The sequence below is a fragment of the Pinus tabuliformis genome, chromosome 5_1 (assembly GCF_031772625.1).
Source record: "Pinus tabuliformis cultivar Carrire ecotype Pingquan chromosome 5_1, CPIR1, whole genome shotgun sequence".
Taxonomy (NCBI): Eukaryota; Viridiplantae; Streptophyta; class Pinopsida; order Pinales; family Pinaceae; genus Pinus; species Pinus tabuliformis.
The window spans coordinates 836,517,265-836,536,693 of record NC_142305.1 but is presented as its reverse complement, the minus strand read 5'-3'; positions in this window follow the sequence as shown (position 1 = coordinate 836,536,693).

Sequence of the window (19,429 nt, the reverse complement as noted above, 5' to 3'; positions counted from 1 at the left end):
AATGTTCTTTTCCTGGATTGCTCATGTACCTGCTTACAACTCCCATTGCATCTGCAATATCAGGCCTTGTGCAGACCATTGCATACATTAAGCTTCCAACTGCTGATTCCTATGGAACTTTAGACATATGAGCCATTTCTTCCTGAGTCTTGGGACACGTCTCCTTACTTAATTTGAAATGGCTAGCCAAAGGTATACCAACTGGTTTTGCATTCTACATATTAAACCTTTTCAACACCTTTTCTATGTACTCACTTTGAGACAATGTTAATTTGCGATTCTTCCTGTCTCTAGTTATTCTCATACCAAGGATTTGTTTTGTAGCACCCAAATCCTTCATTGCAAATGAGTTTGCCAATTTCCTTTTGAGCACATTTATTTCCTGCGTGTTAGAACCTGCAACAAGCATGTCATCTACATACAATAACAATATAATATAGTTGCCATCATTTTGCCTTTTGAGATAAACACAATGGTCAAAGCGACATCTAGTATAACCTTGTTCAGACATAAACCTATCAAATTTTAGGTACCACTGCCTTGGAGCCTTTTTTAAGCCATACAAGCTCTTCTTCAACCTGCACACTAGTTTCTCCTTCCCTTTTACCTCATATCCTTGTGGCTACTGCATATATATCTCTTCCTCCAAATCCCCATGGAGAAAGGCTATCTTTACATATAACTGCTCAAGATGTAAATCGTCAGCAACTACTAGACTTAGAATAGTTCTAATTGAAGTCATTTTCATAACAAGAGAAAATATCTCATCAAAGTCTATACCCTTTTTCTGTGCAAACCCTTTCACCACAAGTCTAGCTTTATACCTTTTTCTACCTCCATCTTCTTCCTTCAACTTGTAAACCCATTTATTCTGCAATGATGTTTTACCTGCAGGCAACCTGACTAAGTCCCAAGTCTGGTTATGTGCTAAGGATTCCATCTCTTCTTTCATGGCTTGCTCCCACTTCTTCCTGGTTTCTACCTGCACTGCTTCTTCATAACATTCTAGTTCACCAGAATCAGTCAACAATACATAATATAATGAAGGAGAGTATCGTTCAGGGGGTCTACTTATCCTGGTAGATCTTCTAACACCACTTTCAAGTGTTTGAGGTGCTTGTTGTTGTTGTGGTTGTTGTTCTAGCTGTTGATCATTATGATTTTCAGGCACCATCACTTTTCCTGTGATATCGTCAAGCACTGTGTATTCTCTGTTTTCTTTTTCCTGTTTCTTTTCCTGCAACTAATTCTTATACAAGACTTTTTCATTGAATATTACATCTCTGCTCCTAATGATTTTGTGATTTTCATAATCATATAAGCGATAACCAAAATCATTAACACCATATCCAATAAAGGTACATTTCTTTGATTTTGCCTCAAGCTTTGTTCTATTTTCTTTATTAATGTGGACAAAGGCTTCACAACCAAAAATCTTTAAAAATAAGTAGTTTACCTTTTTACCTGTCCATTCCTCCTCTGGAATACCACCATCCAAGGAACTTGAAGGCCCTCTGTTTATTAGATAAACAGCAGTGTCTACAACATCTGCCCAAAATTGTAAAGACAATCCTACACGCAATCTCATGCACCTTGCACGCTCCATGATTGTCCTGTTCATCCTTTCTAACACACCATTTTCTTGTGGTGTTCCTGGAACTGTCTTCTCTCTACAAATTCCATTCTCTGAACAGTACCTATCAAACTCTTTGCTGCAATATTCACCTCCATTATCTGATCTGAGACACTTCAACCTTTTCCCTGTCTCATTTTCAACCAAAGCTTTCCATTTCTTGAAAGTATCAAATACATCAGATTTATTTTGAATACAATAAATCCAGGTTTTTCTGGTTGCATCATCAATAAAAGTAACATAATAATGAGAGCCACCAAGAGATGATACATGAGCAGGTCCCCATACATCTGTATGCACAAGCTCTAATTTTTCACTCTTCTTTTCTTTCCCAACTCTAAGGAATCTGACTCTCTTCTGTTTTCCATAAAGACAATTTTCACAGAATTTTAAATCGACATGCTTCAAACCTGGAAACAAATTTCTTGAGTGAAGAATTTGCATCCCCTTCTCACTCATGTGCCCGAGCCTATGATGCCAGAATGTCGTATATTCTCCTGTAGAGGTTAAAGCATTAACAGAATTATAAATACCATTGCATAAATACAATGTACCAACCTTTTCTCCTTTCGCTATTACCAAAGATCCTTTAGTGACCTTCCAGGTTTTATATGTGAAAGTACTTACGCAACCTTCACCTCCCAACTGCCTTGTTGAAATCATATTTTTCTTCAGATCTGGAACATGCCTTACCTCCTTCAATAGCCATTGATTTCAATTTTGTTGTTTAATGAAAACTGTACCCATTCCAATGATTTTACAGGGTTTATCATCACCCAATCGAACCTGTCCAAAATCTCCTTGAACATAATCATGAAAATGTTTCTTATCATGTGTGGCATGGAATGAGGCCCCTGAATCTACCACCCAGGCATCAATAATATTTTCTTATGAAAGAATCAAAGCATCTTGCAACACATCACCTGTTACATTTGCTTCATGATTAGTTTCTTGCTGCACGTCTCCTTCTTTTCCCTTCCAAGACTTGCAATCTTTCTTCAGGTTTCCTTTCTTCCCGCATTTCTAGCACACTATCCCTGATCTGGACTTGGATCTTCCTTTTCTTAACTTACTACGATATCCTGGGCACTTTCCTCTTTCCATTTTTCTTCCCCTAGTCTCTGCAGTCAAAGCATTGCCTAATGTCTCACCAGAGATTTTCCGTCGCATTTCCTCGCTAAGGATTGCATCGAAAACATCATCAAACTTTAAAGTACTAGATCCAGAGACAGTGTTACTAAAGGCCATAACTAAGCCATTCCAACTTTCTGGCAATGAGCACAGAAATAACAGAGCCCTAACTTCATCATCAAAATTTACCCCTACAGAAATTAACTGACTTGGTACTGTATTAAAATCATTTAAATGGTCTGCAACAGATCCACCTTCTGACATCTTCATATTAAATAAATGCTTCATAAGAAATAACTTATTTGAGGCCGAGGGTTTTTTATATAGTTTGGCTAATGCTGACATTAAACCCTCTGTTGCCGTTTCCTTTGAAATAGTAAACGCTACCGACGTCGCTAGGCATAGCCGTATTGTTCCAAGTGCCTTTCTATCGAGAATATCCCATTCTGTGTCTGTCATACTTGTCGGCTTCTTTGTCTTTCCGCTCAATGGTAAGTACAGATCTCTCTGATATGGATAATCTTCCATCTGCATCTTCCACAGCTGGTAGTTTTGGCCGTTGAATTTTTCGACCCTAAACCTACCATCTTTCACCATTTCTCCCACTCGAACCAGGAACCCTTCTCTCTTGCGAGTTTATCAGCCAAATAGACCTTCGGCTCTGATACCAATTGTTAGGAAATTATATATTACAGAGCAATGGAACACATAAAATATTGCAGAAATATAAACATCGAAAACGCATAAAACAAGAGAGACACAGATATACATGGTTCACCCAGTTTGGGATACGTCCACAGAGAAACAAAAAGTCCTTCTTTTATTATATTATCCAGCAAACTAAAGAGATACAACCTACAATAGATCCGCTGTAACTCCCTCTTCACTCTCAATCTCCTCTCTTTTCCTCTTTCTGAATACAGATATACCTAGATGCAATACAATTCCCTCATATATAGCGAGGGGTTTCCTTCTAGGGAAAAAAAACCCTAAATTAAACATAACTTCTACTGTCAGATCATCCGCCTAATGAACAGCCCAGATTGACTAGAAATTACTATACTTTTACAAGGCAATTTTACATCTATTTTTAGCTCCGGGGGCACTGCCCCCAAACCCCCGCTGGGGGACCGTTGGCCCCCGGACCCCCCAACTGGGGGAGATTAGCCCCCCCGCGTGGAGGGGTGTACAATCTTCGTGGGGTATACATATGGCTGAAACCTTTGAATACAGAAGATAATCAGGCTCCACACCCAACAGTTTAATCATGATTATATTATATGATTCAAACAAGATTTATTTCAAGTGGAATTTGAGCTTGCTCACTTGTGCACTTATTTTTCTTTTGATGGGATTTCCTTTCATATTTTTTCAAAAATTTTCATATTTTCATTCTTTTATTCTATTTTTTATACCCTCTTTTATAAATATCTAACTTATCAAAACTATTTATGTTACAACACCATGTACTTTTCTAGAACATTCTCAACATGACTTAATTAATTCTGCTTAATTAATCATATTTTCTAAGTTTAGACTTAGGAAATATTAAAAACTAACTAATAAATCTAATTAAGTTTTCTCTAGGTGGAATTTCCATAAGTTGTTTCTAGGTATTGGATAATACATGTATTCTAGCCTCTCCACCAAATATTGTGGCTAGATAAAATCTGATGCTATAAAAACTAACACTCACTCTTAGCAAGAAATGTCTTCTAGTACTGCAACCTATTGAAACAACACCCTGTCTCTGCATCATCTCCTGTCAAGTTGTTGATGTCTGGATGCTGCTACCCATCAAATATTGCGCAAATCTGATATGTGTTGCATTTGTGCTACTGTTGAATCTGTTGAACTGCTACCAACACTGCATCTACACTACAACTCCCTCTCCATCTGTTGTTGTTGCAACTGTAACATCTACAATTGAAAAGCATCTTAAATACTGAATCAAATTTGATCAATGTAATACATATGTCACCTAAGTCTCTGGATGTTGCTAGTCTTTGCATTGCCACTGAGGCATTTGCACTGCTACTGAATCTGCATTGTTCCAACCACACTGTTTCCAACTATGCATTGCGCTCCCCAACATCTGACATGCAACAAGACTGTATCTGACTTCATATACTGCCCTTGATCCATATTTCTACTGAAATATTGTGGGCTCCCATATCAAGGTTATGTTTCAAGAGGTGGGACTCCTCAATAATCTTGCCCATCTGTAGCACTTTGAGGCTAAAATACCAAGTCACCCCATTTGACTCCTAGGGGTATGTCAGTAAACATAGCGAAGTCTTCCTCTAGCCTGGAGGAAAGCCTATCGATCTTTGTTGATGTTGCCTCCTAGTCCTGCTTCTCCTCCTTATCCTACTTCCTGAGAGTAAACTTGGTGTTGTAGTGGCCAAGCTCACCACATATAAATCACTTGAACTTCGATAGGTCTTTCCTCTTTCTCCTCTACTCCCCTTGCCCCTGACTGTGACCCTTCGATGTGAGGGTCACATTCTCCTTGTCCTTCACCTTCTTCGATCCATTGTTGTTACCACTGATGGAGCTCTTCACTAAGTATCGCCTCAACTCCTCATGTTATAGATCGGCCCACATCTTGTCTCACCTTGGTAAGATTTCTCTACCCAAAATTCTTTGGACGAATACATGCCACTCCTCGAAGACACTGTTGGATGATAGTCGTACTAGTGCTATGGATTAAGGTGTTGCTCCAACAGCTGAAAACTGATCCCGGATCTCTTGAATCCTGGTGAGGTAGGGGCCTATGTTTTCCCCCTTTTGCATTCTAGTGCATCTCAACTTTTCCTCCAAGTAAGTCTTCCACTGCTCGGAAGTGCCTTGGTATAGCGTGGAAAGTGTATCCCACATCTCCTTGGTTGTTCCCTGGCTCTCTATGTGTGATACAATGTAATCACGAACACTGTCAAGAATCGAACTCTTTTCCCTCGCCATCTCCTTTCGGTATTCCTTCAGCTGACCTGAATCCATGGGGATAGCTACCACTGCATCTATGAATGGATTTATGTTGGGTGTGGAGCCTGATTATCTTCTGTATTCAAAGGTCTCAGCCGGATGTATACCCCAGGAAGATTGTACACCCCTCCATGCGGGGGGCTATGGGGGGGCCGATCCCCCCTGGCTGGGGGGTCCGGGGGCCAGAGGTCTCCCGGCGGGGGTTCGAGGGCAGTGCCCCAGAAGCTAAAAATAGATGTAAAATTGCCTTGTAAAAGTCTAGTAATTTCTAGTCAACCTAGGCCGTTCATTAGGCGGATGATCTGACAGTAGAAGTTATGTTTAGTTTAGGGTTTTTTTCCCTAGAAGGCAACCCCTCACTATATATGAGGGAATTGTATTGTGTCTATGTAGATCTATATTATGAGTGAAGAAGAGAGAGGAGATTTAGAGCAAATAGGGAGTTATAGTGGATCTATTGTAGGTTGTATCTCTTCAGTTTGTTGAAAAATATAAAAAGAAGGACTGGTTGTTTCTCCATAAACGTAGCTCAAACTGGGTGAACCACGTATATTTGTGTCTCTCTTGTTTTATGTGTTTTCTGTGTTTATATTTATGCAATATTTTATGTGTTCCATTTCTCTGTAATATATAATTTTCTAACAACTGGTATCAGAGTCGAAGGTCCATTTGGTTGATAAACTCGTAGGAGAGAAGGGTTCCTGGTTCGAGTGGGAGCAATGGCGGAAGATGGTAGGTTTAGGGTCGAAAAATTCAACGGCCAAAACTACTAGCTGTGGAAGATGCAGATGGAATATTATCTATATCAGAGAGATCTGTACCTACCATTGAGCGAAAAGACAAAGAAGCCGATGATTATGACATACAAAAAATGGGATATTCTCAACAGAAAGGCACTTGGAACAATACGGTTGTGCCTAGCGGCATCGGTAGCGTTTAATATTTCAAAGGAAACGACAACAGAGGGTTTAATGTCAGCATTGGCCAAACTATATGAAAAACCCTCGGCCTCAAATAAGGTATTTCTTATGAAGCGTTTATTTAATATGAAGATGTCAGAAGGTGGATCTATTGCAGACCATTTAAATGATTTTAATACAGTTACAAGTTAGTTAAGTTCTGTAGGGATAAATTTTGATGATGAAGTTAAGGCTCTGTTATTTCTGTGCTCATTGCTAGAAAGTTGGAATGGCTTAGTTATGGCCATTAGTAACTCCGTCTCTAGATATAGTACTTTAAAGTTCGATGATGTTGTCACTGCAATCATTAGCGATGAAATGCGATGGAAAAGCTCCGGTGAGACATCAAGCAATGCTTTGACTTCAGAGACTAGGGGAAGAAAAATGGAAAGAGGAAAGAGCCCAGGATATCGCATAAGTCAAGAAAAGGCAGATCCAAGTCCATATCGGGGATAGTGTGCTGGAAATGCAGGAAGAAATGACACCTTAAGAAAGATTGCAAGTCTCGGAAGGGAAAAGAAGGAGATGCGCATCAAGAAACTAATCTTGAAGTGAATGTAACAGGTGATGTGTTGCAAGATGCTTTGATTCTTTCATTAGAAAATATTATTGATGCCTGGGTGGTAGATTCAGGGGCCTCATTCCATGCCACACCTGATAAGAAACATTTTCATGATTATGTTCAAGGAGAATTTGGACAGGTTCGATTGGGTGATGATAAACCCAGTATAATCGTTGGAATGGGTATAGTTTTCATAAAACAGCAGAATGGAAATCAATGGCTATTGAAGGAGGTAAGGCATGTTCCATATCTGAAGAAAAATATAATTTCAACAGGGCAGTTGGGAGGTGAAGGTTGTGTAACTACTTTCACAGATAAAACCTGTAAGGTCACTAAAGGATCCCTGGTAATAGCGAAAGGAGGAAAGGTTGGTACATTGTATTTATGCAATGGTATTTCTAATTCTGTTAATGCTTTAACCTCTACAGGAGAAGATAAGGCATTGTGGCATCATAGGCTCGGGCACATGAGTGAGAAGGGGATGCAGATTCTTCACTCAAGAAATTTGTTGCCAGGTTTGAAGCATGTCGATTTAAAATTCTATGAGAATTGTGTTTATGGAAAACAAAGAGAGTTAGATTCCTTAGAGTTGGGAAGGAAAAGAAGAGTGAAAAATTAGAGCTTGTGCATACAGATGTGTGGGGACCTGCTCAGGTATCATCTCTTGGTGGCTCTCGTTATTATGTTACATTTATTGATGATGCAACCAGAAAAACCTGGATTTATTGTTTTCGAAATAAATCTGATGTATTTGATACTTTCAAGAAATGGAAAGCTTTGGTTGAAAATGAGATACGAAAATGGTTGAAGTGTCTCAGATCAAATAATGGAGATGAATATTGCAGCAAAGAGTTTGATAGGTACTGTTCAAAAAATGGAATTCATAGAGAGAAGACAGTTCCAAGAACACCACAAGAAAATGGTGTGTCAGAAAGGATGAACAGGACAATCATGGAGCGTGCAAGGTGCATGAGATTGCATGCAGGATTGTCTTTACAATTTTGGGTAGATGTTGTAGATACTGTTGTTTATCTAATAAACAGAGGGCCTTCAAGTTCCTTGGATGGTGGTATTCCAGAGGAGGCATGGTGTTATAGATATAACCCAAGAATATAAGATAATAGCAATAACCGAAGAATAACAAGATCAAATAGATATAAATGACTCTCTTTATTATCAAAACCCTTATGGTAGGGCAACACAATACATTCACTCCTTAAGGAAGGAGAACACTCCACAAGCCATATGCCTGTTCATACAAGAATACTTCTCTTCATCTTCATATCCATGTGGAGTCTCTAGCCTCTATATAGGCCTCATACATACAATACCTGGCTCTGATACCACTTGTTGTAGCTCTGATACCAATTGTTATAGATATAACCCAAGAATATAAGATAATAGCAATAACCCAAGAATAACAAGATCAAATAGATAGAAATGACTCTCTTTATTATCAAAACCCTTATGGTAGGGCAACACCATACATTCACTCCTTAAGGAAGGAGAACACTCCACAAGCCATATGCCTGTTCATACAATAATACTTCTCTTCATCTTCATATCCATGTGGAGTCTCTAGCCTCTATATAGGCCTCATACATACAATACCATGCATCATTACCATGGTTCCCTCATACCATCAACTAATACCATGGGCCCATTACATTATTATTAACTACTTGTGGTCCCTTACATGACATGGGTTAACCACCTTATTTATTACTATGGCCCATCCCATTATTATATTATTACCTTGGGTACCTCCCTTGGTACCCCATATTATCCCCCCTAGGTATATAACACATGGACAGGTAAAAAGGTAAACTACTCTTTTTTAAAGACTTTTGGTTGTGAGGCCTTTGTCCACATTAACAAAGAAAATAGAACAAAGCTTGAGGCAAAATCAAAGAAATGTACCTTTATTGGATATGGTGTTAATGATTTTGGTTATCGCTTTTATGATTATGAAAAACATAAAATCATTAGGAGTAGAGATGTTATATTCAATGAAAAGGTTTTGTATAAGGATCAGCTGCAGGAAAAGAAACAAGAAAAAGAAAATAGAGAATACATAATGCTTGACGATATCATAGGAAAAGTGATGGTGCCTAAAAATCATAATGATCAACAGCCAAAACAACAACCACAATAGCAACAAGCACTTCAAACAGCTGAAAGTGGTGTTAGAAGATCTACTAGGATAAGTAGACCCCCTGAACAATACTCTCCTTCATTATATTATGTATTGTTGACTGATTCTGGTGAACCAGAATGTTATGAAGCACCAGTGCAGGTAGAAACCAAGAAGAAGTGGCAGCAAGCCATGAAGAAGAGATGGACTCCTTAGCACATAACCAGACTTGGGACTTAATCAGGTTGCCTGCAGGTAAAACAACATTGCAGAATAAATGGGTTTACAAGTTTAAGGAAGAAGATGGAGGTAGAAAAAGGTATAAAGCTAGACTTGTGGTGAAAGGGTTTGCACAGAAAAAGGGTATAGACTTTGATGAGATATTTTCTCCTATTGTGAAAATGACTTCAATCAGAACTATTCTAAATCTAGTAGTTGCTGAAGTTTTACATCTTGAGCAGTTAGATGTAAAGACAGCCTTTCTCCATGGGGATTTGGAGGAAGAGATATATATGTAGCAGCCACAAGGATATGAGGTAAAAGGGAAGGAGAAACTAGTGTGCAGGTTGAAGAAGAGCTTGTATGGCTTAAAATAGGCTCCAAGGTAGTGGTATCTAAAATTTGACAGGTTTATGTCTGAACAAGGTTATACTAGATGTCACTCTGACCATTGTGTTTATCTCAAAAGGAAAAATGATGGCAGCTATATTATATTGTTATTGTATGTAGATGACATTCTTGTTGCAAGTTCTAACATGCAGGAAATAAATGTGCTCAAAAGGAAATTGCCAAACTCATTTGCAATGAAGGATTTGGGTGCTGCAAAACAAATCCTTGGTATGAGAATAACTAGAGACAAGAAGAATTGCAAATTAACATTGTATCAAAGTGAGTACATAGAAAAGGTGTTGAAAAGGTTTAATATGCAGAATGCAAAACCAATTAGTATACCTTTGGCTAGCCATTTCAAATTAAGTAAGGAGGCGTGTCCCAAGACTCAGGAAGAAATGGCTCATATGTCTAAAGTTCCATATGCATCAACAGTTGGAAGCTTAATGTATGCAATGGTCTGCACAAGGCCTGATATTGCACATGCAATGGGAGTTGTAAGCAGGTACATGAACAATCCAGGAAAAGAACATTGGATTGTGGTGAAGTGGATTCTCAGGTATTTGAGAGGTACCACAAATCAAGCATTATGCTTTGGTGGTTCAAACATTGCTCTACAGGGATATGTTGATGCAGATATGGCAGGTGACAGAGATAACAGGAGGAGCACTACAGGATATGTATTTACTGTAGGTGGAACAACTGTGAGTTGGGTTTCAAAAATCCAAAGTGCTGTTGAACTTTCAACAACAAAAGCAAAGTATGTTGCTGCTATAGAGGCTAGTAAAGAAATGATTTGGTTACAAAGGTTTTTGGATGAATTGGGTAAGAAGCAAGAGTTGGGCAGGTTATATAGTGACAGCTAGAGTGCCATACATCTTGCAAAGAACTCTGCATTTCATTCCAAGACTAAGCAAATACAACTCAAGTACCATTTCATACAGTCAGCATTAGAAGATGGATAGTTGAAGCTGGAAAAGATACACACTAGCCAGAATCCTGCAGATATGTTAACAAAAATTGTAACCATGGAGAAATTAAGAATCTGCTTAGTTTCAATTGGTCTTCAAGTATGATGAAGAAGATGAGAAACAACCAGATCCAAAGTGGAGTCATTATCTAGCAAACGAAGTAGCAGTGGAGTTGCTATAATCAGTCTCCAAGTGGGAGATTGTTGGGTGTGGATCCTGATTATCTTATGTATTCAAAGGTCTCAGCCGGATGTATACCCCAGGAAAATTGTACACCCCTCCATGCGGTGGGGTACAGGGGGGACTTGTTCCCCCCGTGAGGGTTCAGGTGGGCCAATCCCCCCCAGCTGGGGGGTCCGGGGGTCAGTGGTCCCTAGGCGGGGGTTCAGGGGCAGCGCCCTCGAAGCTAAAAATAGATGTGAAATTTCCTTGTAAAAGTCTAGTAATTTCTAGTCAATCTGGGCCGTTCATTAGGTGGATGATCTAACGGTAGAAGTTATGTTTAGTTTAGGGTTTTTTTTCCCTAGAAGGCAACCCCTCACTATATATGAGGGAATTGCATTGTGTCTATGTAGACCTGTATTCTAAGTGAAGAAGAGAGAGGAGATTGAGAGAGAAGAGGGAGTTATAGCGGATCTACTGTAGATTGTATCTCTTCGGTTTGTTGGATAATATAAAAAGAAGGACTGGTTGTTTCTCCATGGACGTAGCCTAAACTGGTGAACCACGTATATATGTGTCTCTCTTGTTTTATGTTTTTTCTATGTTTATATTTCTGCAATATTTTATGTGTTCCATTGTTCCGTAATATATAATTTTCTACCAATTTAGGCCATATTCATCAAGAAGGAATGACATCCTTCCCTTCCAGATGACATATTTTGAAGCATCGTCTAACATGTGTTGATCTCAAAGTCCGATAGTGGCCATATCAGCACAATAACTCAAAATCCTTGTTGGATTAAGGGGGCCTAACCCAGGTTCAGAGTTGTTTGCACCAACCAATAAAACCATAACTTCTAGCCCTTGCAGCAACAACCTGCATAGCGCAGGCTGCAGTCTCACCCGAAGCAGTATTGGGGGATCCTAGAACCAAGTTTCTGCCTCCAGAGACCATGTGATAAGTGATCTTAAGCCCTTGTAGCTTAGATCTGCCTTCACGCAGATATGTATCCTTCTATGGCCCACTACTGTATCTCTAAGAAAATGACTTCTAGACATTCACAAAGTTCTGTGATTAGACTTTATGGACCTAAAGGAAGCAGATTATCCACTTTCACACAGATCTACCTGATTTAATAGAAATCATAATAGATTTAACCTTTATCTTCACGAAAACAGATAATTACTTAGTTCATGCATAAATATTAAAGATTCAATAGGTTCATGCAGTAATTACACATTATTCCGCAAAAAACAAATTATTATACCATAATGCTTAACTTGAACATAAATAAGAATAATACTCTAAGGCAAGATATTTGTCCCAAAATCAGCCTTTATTAAGTTCAACGTTCAGTTTACAAACTATTCCACCCTGCATACTTAGCTGCAAGGGCCCATGCACTCAATTGTAAACTTGCCAAGGTCTCCATGCATTTAGCTGTAGGAGCCTTCCCCTTCGCCTAAATACAAGAAATAGAGCTTACCTCCCTTAGCACTTGCCCAAAAACAATAATCTGTTACCTTATTTTCTACTTCTAGACTTGTTATGACTCAAATATATATAGCATTCTTGTTTACAATACCATGGCCCGCGGCCTATGGGTGAATCTCAAAACTGACCTATCACTTACCCAAACAAGGGGATAAAGCCCCTTTGACTCCTACTTAGTTGCATGCTCTACTTCCACATTTCGGAGAGACTTTACATCCTTTACAAAATCTTTTACAAAAATTGGTTAAACTGACCCAAAATTGACCCTAGTGACCTTATCCCAATAGGCCCACAACACAAATATGGTGACTCACCCTCAAGTCACTTGGATGGCACCTCGATCTTGTTACGAAGGTCACTAAACTTGACCTGCAATGCTGCTACATCAGAAAAAATTTGTATCACAGCTTGTTGCACTTCCTCTACTAGCTTTTCTGTCGTCATACCTTCTACTGCTAGGTGCATTGTTCTCTGTGTCTATTGCAGTGTCTTTAACTTGTCATGAAGTGACAGAGAAAGATGACAGGATTCCTTTTTCCATGGATGTATTATGGCCTTGAGAAGGGCCTCTTTCCTCTCTAACCCTTCAATCTGTGATTGCATCTCCTTACCTTCCTGTAATCGCACAAGGCGTTGGACTAGCTCTAAAGTGCGCGCAGTCACTCTAACTTCATCAAAATTGCGTTGTGTCTCCCGAATATCCGGGTTAAGATTATGCAAGTTTGGTTCCTCTTGCATATGCGTCCATAACTCCATGACATGTTTGAATATCAATTGGAAACCTGTGACTGTTGCATCCAGAGTGCCCATGTTTTCCCTGATGGCTACTTTGGGTTGCTCCCGGACCTTTGGAAGAGTGGTTGGTTGTAACTTCAACTGAAGCTCTGAGATCTTCATCTAGAAATCGAACGTGAATTTTTTGATCTCATCCTTTGATGCACGAACCGCAGCAGCCAATTTCCTTATTTTTACTGTCGTTGTGGCATCCTCCAGAATGTTTAATTATGGAACTATCTTGTACGCCTACATTATCTTTGTCTCCAGGCTCTGACTTCGTGCTTGCAGCTTCTCTTTCTCTTTCAGAGCCTGAGCCTTCTCTGTGAACATCTGCTTGTTGTTTACTTTTAATTCACTGATCACTTCAAGTGCACGTTGCTCTCTGATCTGCAACTTATCTGAAACCCCCTAATGCAGCACATGGAGGGTCTGAAGTGGCAGCGCGGCTAAGTTCACCCCCATGTCCTTGACTATGCTCAATACAAAACAGTGTTCCTCCAATTCCATGTGAATTGATCCTTTTGTTAAAGGTATGACTCTGATGTCCAGAGTCTGTTCCAGATCTACTACTGTCTCGCTCCCTTGCGCCACCCTCGCTTGCACCCCGGTCGCTTTCCCAATGCTCACTTTAATTCTACTGGTCTAGATCTACAATTCGTGCATTTCCTTCTGAACACTCCCTAACATCTACATGTATTTTTGTTCAAACGGATGCCACAACTCTATGGTGGTGTTTCTTACCTTGTCTCCAATCTCATCGAGATCCCTCTCTGTGAGGATCATTAGGTCAATGTGCGCTTGTTTATCTGATTTATACTTCTTTCTTGACCTGACAGTTGTCTCCTTACCACGCTTCCTCAATGTGAAGGGAGTGCTCTTCTCCTCTTCCGCTACCTCCTTCATGCTCCGAGTGTTCCTACTCATTGGTATACTGGGAAATTGGTTCTTCAACTTCTTTTGTGTCAGTGCGCTCTTTCTCATCACGCTCTCTTACAGCACACTCTTTTTCTGTATTTGTCTTAGAGCAGCTTCTTTCCTCTTTTGTTCATCCAATGCTCCTGCTTCCTTCTATGATGCTTCTTTACACTTCTGCACAGTTGTTGTCTACGCAGTAGAGCTCTCGACACCCTTACTGGTACCTACACCAATGTCCATGGGTTCGCGCCACTCTGGTGGCCAACTTCCCACAATCTCCTACACATCTATTTCAGAGACTAAATGTGGCATCTTGTGCCAGATATGCTTAGGGTCCTTCCTCTCCTTGATTGAGACATTGTGGAAATCTAACTTGAACTCGGCGAAGGCCCTTAACTACTCAAACAAGGTTGAGGACAACCTCGGCCACTAACTGATTATTGTCTGAAGATATATTTCCATTAAGATCCAGAAAATATTTGACTCTTTGATCTACTCTGGATCCTTTGTCAACCACAGTGAAGCAAACTTCATTGCCTCCAGTAAATCCTCTTCTCACGGAGGAAATTGACTATCCTCCAGCAATATCCATGCTACTAAGACAATTGAAAATAGGAGCCATACATAATGAAATGGTTTACTGTCCTCCTGTGCTTCGTGAAAGTTCGTTATGAACTCATTACATAAGTATTGCACCCATTTATATTGTACTCCCTTCACGCACTGGGTAGCCAATGACACTACTAGCGCCAGAACTTTGTCTGTGTAGCATTTCCTCATAATTTTTCCTACAAGAATTTGGGCGGCGAACTACACCACCTGGTCCTGAATGGAGCGGATAGAATATCCATGTGACCTCTTTACTAAGCCAAACTCTGCCTTCATCTTATCTGCCAGATCCTTTTCTCCACTCTTCCCTCCAAACTCCTTGGCAAGGTCTGCCCCTTTATAGCGCAACATTGTAATCTGATGGATGAGCATATCTGTGATCAGGATGGGTTCATTGAGCCATAAGCACCCATCATGCACTAGTGCAATCAGTTGGTGCACCTTTTATTTATACTTTGGATTTAACCGATAAGGTCTCTACTTAACAAGCTTCGCATTCGGTTTAACATAATCTTCATAACACCTAAATCTCAGAATATTCCCTTCAAATCTGAAAACTTAGTGGGGAAGAGATCCTGGTACTCACGCAGCAGTTTGGCCTCCTTACCAACCGTATCTTCATCCCAATATTATCTTATATTCATGAACTTAGGTTATGCTTCAGTTCTAATACTGACTTGTCTAGTTTTCAAAGGTTCTGATATATCCGAGTGCATAGCTTTCGGTCCTTCGACCTCGTATTGTCCCTCTGTCTCTGGAATGTTGATATTCCATGGGTATTCTTCTTCTTCTTTAGCAGTCACATTGTAACACTCGAGCACATGGCGCAATTGTGTACTCCAATTTGGCTAGGCCCATTCTATTGGTTCGTTAGGTGTTCGGAATATAGATGCTTTTATATCTTGGAGCACTTCATCAATGCTCTCAAACCCATCCTCAAAGTTGAAACTTAATAGAAAACTCTCCCTTAAGATGTCCCATTCAGTTGTTCCATGGCGAAACTCCGTCTCCAAATACCAATTCATTGGAATTATGCCTAAGGTATTACAGAAAATGTGCATGCATTCTGGTTGTGCTCCATTCCCTAGGCCTTAGTCCAGTGTGCCAAATGATCCCGTGGATCATCCTTCCCACTGTATTTTTCTGTCATTCGAGTATTAGCATACCCAAACCTCAATTTCATAATTCTTTTGTATTCCTTCCATCCATCCAAGTTCTCCTTGTGCGTACCCCACCAACGAGCAGGCATAGCGCGCAGCGCCAACTCCAGTGCCTAGAAGCGATGTTCTTCCGGTACTTCCTTTTCAAATTCATCTAGAAACATATCCACATTAGTCAAACCATCATAATTCCTAAGATTCCTTACCCCAATCAAGACAAACCACAGTGATTTGGTCATCATATTGCAACAGAGCGTAGATACTTCATGCAGCCGATTATGCCAATGTTCAAGCTCTTCATCCGAATCTGAGGTGTAGGAGTTATCCCTGTCCCACGCAATTCATCCATCGGTCATAGGATTGATTCAATATTCATCTTGTGCTATGATCTTATATATCTGATCCAGATCATCCTCACTTTCCACAAAGTCACAAACAGGTTCAGTATAATATGCTCCTTCTATAGGGTCTAGTGGCACTACAACCCTGAGAAAATTCTTTTCAAATGTCATCTTTCGCTTTTTCAAGTTGATTACTATGTTCATATCAATAGCCCAGTCAATTCCTAGTGGCACGGGGTATGGGTTAGTATCACCCACTATTTCGATGACCTCAAAGTCATCTAGCACACTCGCACCCTCAATGTCCAGCGTTACGCCATATAAGCGCCCCATCAGAATAATATTATGTTTATTTTGCATGCGCAGCTGAATAGGAGACCACTACAGTGCAGTTCTCCCCATTCTCTCCGATGTCTTCTTAGGCAAGGCATTGGCATCTTATCCTAGATCCATGATTACCTAGTCCATTTCATATTCTCCTATTTCTACGGTCAGCCTCATCTCGTGTCTCGTTTGCTTCTTATGCTTACCAATCTTTCTCACTATGCGTTGTTCATCAGCAGTGTTTTTCGTTAATTGCACACTTTTCAATTAACTCTTGCAAACCTTCTACTGCTTTCTTATTGTGAAATAAATTCATACAGGTCTTCAAAAAAGTAGCTAATATCGAAGGATCTACTTCTTGCGTCGTACTAGTTTCTGGAAATTTCTCATGGCTTCCTGAGGTGGAGGCCTCAACAAAGTTCTTCTTTGCTTCCATGAATGTTTCTTTAGAGTGATTAATATCAAAGTCTACTTTCTTCTCAGCAACCTTGTGCACCCACCCGTCATCCTCAAGTTTCTTACCTTTATCTGCACCAGTCGCCCAACCACTTCTTGTCACTATATTTATGCTATGATCTTCTTCGTAGGGCTCTGCCCTCATCGTTTGGATGATCTGTGTAGGTTGTTGGGGTTGCGCCTTCTTTTCTTGCATCTTTGCAATAAGCACTAGACTTTCCTCTATCACATGGTCAAACTGTCGACAATGCTGACACGACTGATGCATGGGGTTTGTAAAATCTAGCACGAAGTGCCCTGCTTCAACATAGTTATAGCAGATCACCTGCCTTCGACTAGGTCCTTCCCCTCTTCCTCATCCTAGGGCTTGGAATCCTCCACACACTACTCCTACTCCCTGATCCTGAGGCCAGTTCTCTACCTGCATTCGGTAGGTAGGGGTTCTATCCATCATCAACTCATAACTTCTACAATGACATTCATCATGACCCACAGATTTGAAAAAATTGCAGAGCAACTACTGAGGGGTTTGTACAAACTTCTGCAGTAAATGGCAATTATTAGTTGTGTGATGTCCCGTAACCTGACAAATAGCGCACCACAGTGCAACTCCCATGCTCACCCAGTCGTTATTCTCTGGAATCAGGGGAACAAACCCTCCCCCGATAATACAGTTCTTATAGATCGAGCAATTGTCCTTATCGTGTCCATGGATTTTGCATTTCAAACACCAGACCTTAGTGCACTGCTCTGACTAAGCTTCTTTCCCTTTATTCAGGCTCTACAACTCCAAGTGCAGGCTTTCAAGTTGTGAGTCAATATGTTGTACTCCTAGGTTTGTATATTATATGTGTGAAGCATCCAACCTCATCGCAATTTCTAAGGCTTTAGCTTGCATAGCTATATTTTTTTGTGAGAGAGGCACTCTAAAGTGCGGCAAGAATGACGCTATATACTAGTCGGATGCTAGGAATCTGTAATTATCATATTAGCTTGCCTAATTAATCATTTCAACCTTTGATCGAAATCCCAAGGTGTCTCATCTACCTTCTGTTAGATTTCCTTGAACTCAGTTATTGACTGCGCCTCAGACTTAGGCTTTCTAAACTCCTTATTCAGAGCTTGTTGGGTTTCTACCAGTGACGCGGTGGGGTTATCAGTGCAATACTTGACATACCATGTTAATGCGCGATCCTGAAAGGTTGTGACTAGTTGTGATTTCTTGATGTTATCATCTGTAATTTGTTGTTTCGTCCATACATCTCCCATGACAAACCAGAACTGTTTGGGATCTTTTCTCCCTACTCCTTTTGAAATCAATATATTCATCGTGTTTTTGAGGTTGAATGGTGGAACTGGAGGTGGAGGGGATGAAGGTGTAGGTGTATGAGGCAGAGGTGGAGGTGGAGGTGGAGTGGATGGATGAGGTATACTCAAAATACCTTGCATAATTAACTGAACTACACTTTGCGGTGTAGTCAGCACCATCCCTTCATCATCACTTGAAGGGGTTTTAGTGAGCGTATTGTACTCTTAGCTTGATCCTTCGTTTCTTCTAAAAAATCTCCCACTTTGCGTAGTCCCAAACATCAAGGCAACTACATAACCCTCTTTTCACATAACATCATTTTAATCTAGGTCTTTAATGACTTCAAATACCTAACTCATGGTCCTTTAAAGAGCCTTCATTCCACTTCGCTATAGCTAATATTTCTATCAATCACAAAATAAGTCACAAAACTTCCCAATGTGTGATCAATCCAATGATCCACATCTCGCGTGATATTTCTTCCTAATGTCTCCAAGCGTCGTACCAGCTCAGGAGCCCACACTATAGGGTCGTCAAGCCTCTACATCCCTTAACTATCGACCAATTTAGATAAACACTTGTATAGTTTTCCAGGGAAGAAATAAAAGAACACATCGGTCTCGTCTGTGTACAAAAATATCTACAACCACTTCTCCTTGTATTATTTAGGGCTCTTGTTCTCTTGAGCCACGAACATGTGTATGTTTCAGTCAATCCACTTGTCAATCTCTTTCTTCCTAGGAAACCATTTATCACACATCTCTTAGATAGATCTCGGTTACAGAAACAAAACCATTTGTTGGCTTAAGGGGGGTTGAACCAAGTTCAGAGTTGTTTGCGCCAACCAAAAAAACCATAATTGTTGGCCCTTTCGGCAACAACCCTCATAGCACAGGC